Genomic DNA, 6,436 nt, shown 5'->3' with positions numbered 1-6,436 from the left:
CCCTTGGCAAGTTTCACCGCAATAAGGCACTTTTGGTAGCCATCCACAAGCTTCTGGTTGGATTTTTGACCACTCCTCTTGACAAAATTGGTACAGTTCAGCTAAATGTGTTGGTTTTCTGACATGGACTTGTTTCTTCAGCATTGTCCACACGTTTAAGTCAGGACTTTGGGAAGGTCATTCTAAAACCTTAATTCTAGCCTGATTTAGCCATTCCTTTGCCACATTTGACGTGTGTTTGGGGTAGGGGTGTAACGGTACACAAAAATTTCGGTTCGGTACGTACCTCGGTTTAGAGGTCACGGTTCGGTTCATTTTCGGTACAGTAAGAAAACAACAAAATATACATTTTGGGGTTATTTATTTACCAAATTTGCAAAATCTTCCACCAAAAATATTTTTCTTAGTGGAATATTTGATTTGAAGTAATCGGAACCTTGGGTAGGTCAATAATTCATAATAACATTGATTTTGATTCAATATTATGTTTTGAGCAATGTCAAAAAACATCTTTCTTTTATTAGTCAACATTGCAACTTTTTCTAAATTACATTTCCCCTTTAAGCTTTTTTATTTCACTTTTGTTATGTTTTTGTTTATTTTAATAGTATTTTTGAATGTGCCGTGGGCCTTTAAAACATTAGCTGTGGGCCGCAAATGGCCTCCGGGGCACACTTTTGACACCCCTGCTATAGATAATAAAAAATTAAATGTGATAAATCTATGGATAAAAAGCAGAGCCTGGCGACACATGCGCGTTTATCATAACTCTCTCTGTCTCTGCCCCTCCCTCACCAATGCTGCTGCGCGCACAATTTGTTTTGTTTTTAACCCCTTCTTAACCCTGAACGTACATTGAAAATACACGCAACCCTAACTCAAAATGCCGGACATTTGAGGCATTTAAGAAACTCCGCCCTGACAGCTCCGCAAAAGAGGACATGTCCGGTGAAAAGAGGACGTATGGTCAGTCTATCGTAGCCCGTTAGCTGCTAGCATGCTGTGTGTTGTGCCTCGGTGTGCATTGTTTACACAACGTGCGTTAAGCTACTTAATATGTCCGTGTGGAAACTCGTTCGGTACACCTCCGAACCGTACCGTAACCCCCGTACTGAAACGGTTCAATACAAATACACGTACCGTTACACCCCTAGTTTGGGGTCATTGTCCTGTTGGAACACCCAACTGCGCCCAAGACCACCCCCATGCTTGACGGTAGGCAGGCCTGGCCCTAACCAATCTGGCGCCCTAGGCAAGATTTTAGGTGGCGCCCCCCCACATCGGCAGTGAAGTGTATATACTCACGAGAAACTGAATAGCTTTGTCTTTGACCTTTTTTTTTACTTAAAGAAAGCAAATTAACATATTATATGAGAATGTTATGTTATGATTATCTTTAACCGAATCACAGCAGTGCTCAAATTAAAAAACAGCATTCCCTCCCATGTGATATTGCTTAATTAACATTAATGATGTGCACTTTAACAACTAGGCTTACAACTATACCTAATATATAAAGGAGTGGAAAAGTGACTATTACCTGCAGGGCAAACATTAGCTAACCAAAAGGCAATAACAATGTAAACAAAAACACCTGCTTAAAAGATCTAATACAAATGTCCCTGAGGAATGTAAGGTGGGAGTACTGTAATTACCTAACGTTACATTATTATTTTCCATAACAATTTAGCCCCCTCCACAATATTAACCGGATGTTAAAACAGAACTAGCTATTTATTGATTAGCAATTGCCGAATCATGTAACATTAGCTTAATGCTAAAAGCCAGGTTACTATCACATTCTGTAACAGACAAATAATTTCATGTAGGCTAACGTTACCTACCTGCTACCTCTGTCTTATTCTCGTTTCTCCTCCTCTTCTTTTCTATTTTTTCTTCCCTGGGCACCTGACAGTTTTGGCCGTTTTGACATCTTGTGTTGACTTTTTTATGTGGTGACGTCCAAAAAGAGTCATGATACGGGAAGGGAGGGGGCGCACCGTGCGGGGGAGGGGGTTAATGTTGTAACAAATAATATTTCTATTAAATAGGCTTTACTTTGCATTTTAATTAGCGTTGGATTATTTTTTGTATTTAGAAATAATAGTACCAACTTTTTTTTTTTTCCCTCCAACATTTGTGGCACTGGCGTGGCGCCCCCTTATGGACAGCGCCCTTAGCATTTGCCTATACGGCCTATGCCACGGGCCGGCCCTGACGGTAGGCGTTGTGTTCCTGGGATAAAAGGCCTCACCTTTTCTCCTCCAAACATATTGCTGGGTATTGTGGCCAAACAGCTCCATTTTTGTTTCATCAGACCACAGAACTTTCCTCCAGAAGGTCTTATCTTTGTCCATGTGGTGTCAGATGAAACAAAAATTGAGCTGCTTGGCCACATCCATTCATCCATTTTCTACCGCTTGTCCCTTTTGGGGTCGCTGGAGCCTATCTCAGCTGCATTCGTACACCCTCGACAAGTTGCCACCTCATCGCAGGGCCAACACAGATAGACAGACAACATTCACATTCACATTCACACACTAGGGCCAATTTAGTGTTGCCAATCAGCCTATCCCCAGGTGCATGTCTTTGGAGGTGGGAGGAAGCCGGAGTACCCGGAGGGAACCCACGCAGTCACGGGGAGAACATGCAAACTCCACACAGAAAGATCCCGAGCCCGGGATTGAACTCAGGACTACTCAGGACCTTCGTATTGTGAGGAACATGCACTAACCAGAAGGTTTGTCCATGTGGTGTCAGATTAAACAAAAATTGAGCTGTTTGGCCACAATACCCAGCAATATGTTTGGAGGAGAAAAGGTGAGGCCTTTAATCCCAGGAACACCATTCCTACTGTCAAGCATGGTGGTGGTAGTATTATGCTCTGGGCCTGTTTTGCTGCCAATGGAACTGGTGCTTTACAGAGAGTAAATGGGACAATGAAAAAGGAGGATTACCTCCAAATTCTTCAGGACAACCTAAAAATCATCAGCCCGGAGGTTGGGTCTTGGGCGCAGTTGGGTGTTCCAACAGGACAATGACCCCAAACACACGTCAAAAGTGGTAAAGGAATGGCTAAATCAGGCTAGAATAAAGGTTTTAGAATGGCCTTCCCATAGTCCTGACTTAAAACGTGTGGACAATGCTGAAGAAACAAGTCCATGTCAGAAAACCAACACATTTAGCTGAACTGCACCAATTTGGTCAAGAGGAGTGGTCGAAAATTCAAGCAGAAGCTTGTGGATGGCTACCAAAAGCGCCTTATTGCAGTGAAACTTGCCAAGGGACATGTAAGCAAATATTAACATTGCTGTATGTATACTTTTGACCAAGCACATTTGGTCACATTTTCAGTAGACCCATAATAAGTTCATAAAAGAACCAAACTTCATGAATGTTTTTTTGTGACCAACAAGTATGTGCTCCAATCACTCTATCACTAAAAAAAAGTTGTAGAAATGATTGGAAACTCAAGACAGCCATGACATTATGTTCTTTACAAGTGTATGTCAACTTTTGACCACGACTGTACGCCCTCTTCATGTTTCTAGGCCGCCGGCAAAGAGCGAGGCCGTTATTCGGACCCGTTCGCCGACATCGGCCTGAACGCCACGGCGGCGGAGGTCAAGCAGAAGCTCACCGCCAAAGAGAAGAGGAAGGCGCCAGAGATGGACTGGATGAAGAAATACGAGCTTTTCAGCAACTTCTGAGACGAAAAGAAGCAAGATGGATTTTTCTCTTGAAAAAGCTACATTAAATATTTACTTAAGTCCTTTTTCTTATATATTTAAAGTGTATGAACATACGAAAAGCATTAGAGTGGACAATAATAACCACTAACTGATGAAGAAGCTGGTTAAAGGACAGGTGATGCTGAAAGTGTCCAGCAGAGGGCAGCATTGCACCCCAAGTACGAGCAATGTTTGTTTATTCCCAGCAGTGGTATCATCAAAATCGGCTTTATCGGCCAAGAATGTTTAACGGACACGAACTTGGTAGACAGCGCTCTTTGTTCAATGTGAAGAACTTCCTATTTTAGTAAAAGTAAAGGTGTAGAATGTATTTTGAAGGCAGTATTACATTGTAAATAAGTTTAAGAGGGGACTGCAAAGCACTGAACTCTTGCGCAATAATTAACATGCTGATGTTAGAAAACTATCCACCATAAAATGATATTTACATACCTGAATAAAGGATTAGGTACAGAGTTTCTAGTCGTAACGATACACGGCAATATCGATATTTGATAGAGGGGGCCAGAATGCAGTTGGGATAGGCTCCAGCCACCCCCCGCGACCCCGAGAGGGACAAGCGGTAGAAAATGGATGCATGGATGGTGTTTTGCAATATGGATTGCCAATGCCAATAGAGATAATGATACCATACATTTCGACACCAGCGTGTTGATACCATAAAGCAGGGGTGTCAGAGTCAAGGCCTACGGGGCCAGGTCTGCGAATGAATCTGTGGCCCCCGGGATGATATTTGATTAGTATTAGAACCTGGGGATAGGTTAATGGGCAACACTAAATTGGCCCCTATTGTGTGAATGTTGGCCCTGTGATGAGGTGGCGACTTGTCCAGGGTGTACCCCGCCTTCCGCCCGAATGCAGCTGGGATAGGCACCATCACGCCCCGTGACCCCAAAAGGGACAAGCAGTAGAAAATGGATGGATTGATGGTGTTTTGCAATATGGATTGCGGATGCCAATGTCAATAGAAATAACGATACCATACATTTCGACACCAGCGTGTTGATACCATAATGCAGGGGTGTCAAAGTCAAGGCCTACGGGGCCAGGTCCGGCCCGCGAAATAATTATTTGTGGCCCCCAGGGATGATATTTGATTAGTATTAGAACCTGGGGATAGGTTGATTGGCAACACTAAATTGGCCCCTAGTGTGTGAATGTGAGTGTGAATGTTGTCTGTCTATCTGTGTTGGCCCTGTGATGAGGTGGCGACTTGTCCAGGGTGTACCCCGCCTTCCGCCCGAATGCAGCTGAGATTGGCTCCAGCACCCACCGTGACCCCAAAAAAGGGACAAGCTGTAGAAAATGGATGGATGTTTGAATGTTGTCTGTGTGGGCCCTGTGATGAGGTGGCGACTTGTCCAGGGTGTACCCCGCCTTCCACCCAAATGCAGCTGGGATAGGCTCCAGCACCCCCCGCGACCACGAAAAAGGGACAAGCGGTAGAAAATGGATGGATGGATGAAACCTGGGGATAGGTTGATTGGCAACACTAAATTGGCCCCTAGTGTTTAAATGTCGGCCCTGTGATGAGGTGGCGACTTGTCCAGGGTGTACATGCCTTCCGCCCAAATGCAGCTGGGATAGGCTCAGGCACCCCCCCGTGACCCCAAAAGGAACAAGCAGTAGAAAATGGATGGTGTTTTGCAATATGGATTGCGGATGCCAATGCCAATAGAGATAACGATACCATACATTTTGACACCAGCGTGTTGATACCATAAGGCAAGGGTGTCAAAATCAAGGCCTACGGGGCCAGGTCCGGCCCGGGAATGAATTATTTGTGGCCCCCAGGGATGATATCTGATTAATATTAGAACATGGGGATAGGTTGATGGGCAACACTAAATTGGCCCCTAGTGTGTGAATGTGAGTGTGAATGTTGTCTGTCTATCTGTGTTGGCCCTGTGATGAGGTGGCGACTTGTCCAGGGTGTACCCCGCCTTCCGCCCGAATGCAGCTGAAATAGGCTCCAGCACCCCCGCGTGACCCCAAAAAAGGGACAAGCTGTAGAAAATGGATGGATGTGTGAATGTTGTCTGTGTGGGCCCTGGGATGAGGTGGCGACTTGTCCAGGATGTACCCCGCCTTCCGCCCAAATGCAGCTGGGATAGGCTCCAGCACCCCCCGCGACCACAAAAAAGGGACAAGCGGTAGAAAATGGATGGATGGATGAAACCTGGGGATAGGTTGATTGGCAACACTAAATTGGCCCCTAGTGTGTAAATGTCGGCCCTGTGATGAGGTGGCGACTTGTCCAGGGTGTACATGCCTTCCGCCCGAATGCAGCTGGGATAGGCTCAGGCACCCCCCCGTGACCCCAAAAGGAACAAGCACTAGAAAATGGATGGTGTTTTGCAATATGGATTGCGGATGCCAATGCCAATAGAGATAACGATACCATACATTTCGACACCAGCGTGTTGATACCATAAGGCAAGGGTGTCAAAATCAAGGCCTACGGGGCCAGGTCCGGCCCGCGAATGAATTATTTGTGGCCCCCAGGGATGATATCTGATTAATATTAGAACATGGGGATAGGTTGATGGGCAACACTAAATTGGCCCCTAGTGTGTGAATGTGAGTGTGAATGTTGTCTGTCTATCTGTGTTGGCCCTGTGATGAGGTGGCGACTTGTCCAGGGTGTACCCCGCCTTCCGCCCGAATGCAGCTGAAATAGGCTC

The 6,436-nt window shown here is 45.3% G+C and overlaps 1 protein-coding gene across 1 annotated transcript in view; it reads left to right on the top strand.

The window, feature by feature from the left end:
* Positions 1–6,436, top strand: part of LOC133642606 (guanine nucleotide-binding protein G(I)/G(S)/G(O) subunit gamma-7-like) — a 112,769-nt gene that overhangs the window by 343 nt on the left and 105,990 nt on the right. The window lies entirely within an intron of this gene.

The sequence above is a fragment of the Entelurus aequoreus genome, linkage group LG25 (genome assembly GCF_033978785.1).
Source record: "Entelurus aequoreus isolate RoL-2023_Sb linkage group LG25, RoL_Eaeq_v1.1, whole genome shotgun sequence".
NCBI classification, from domain to species: Eukaryota; Metazoa; Chordata; class Actinopteri; order Syngnathiformes; family Syngnathidae; genus Entelurus; species Entelurus aequoreus.
The sequence above is the reverse complement of the archived record's forward strand: the minus strand, read 5'-3'. Positions and strand labels throughout refer to the sequence as shown.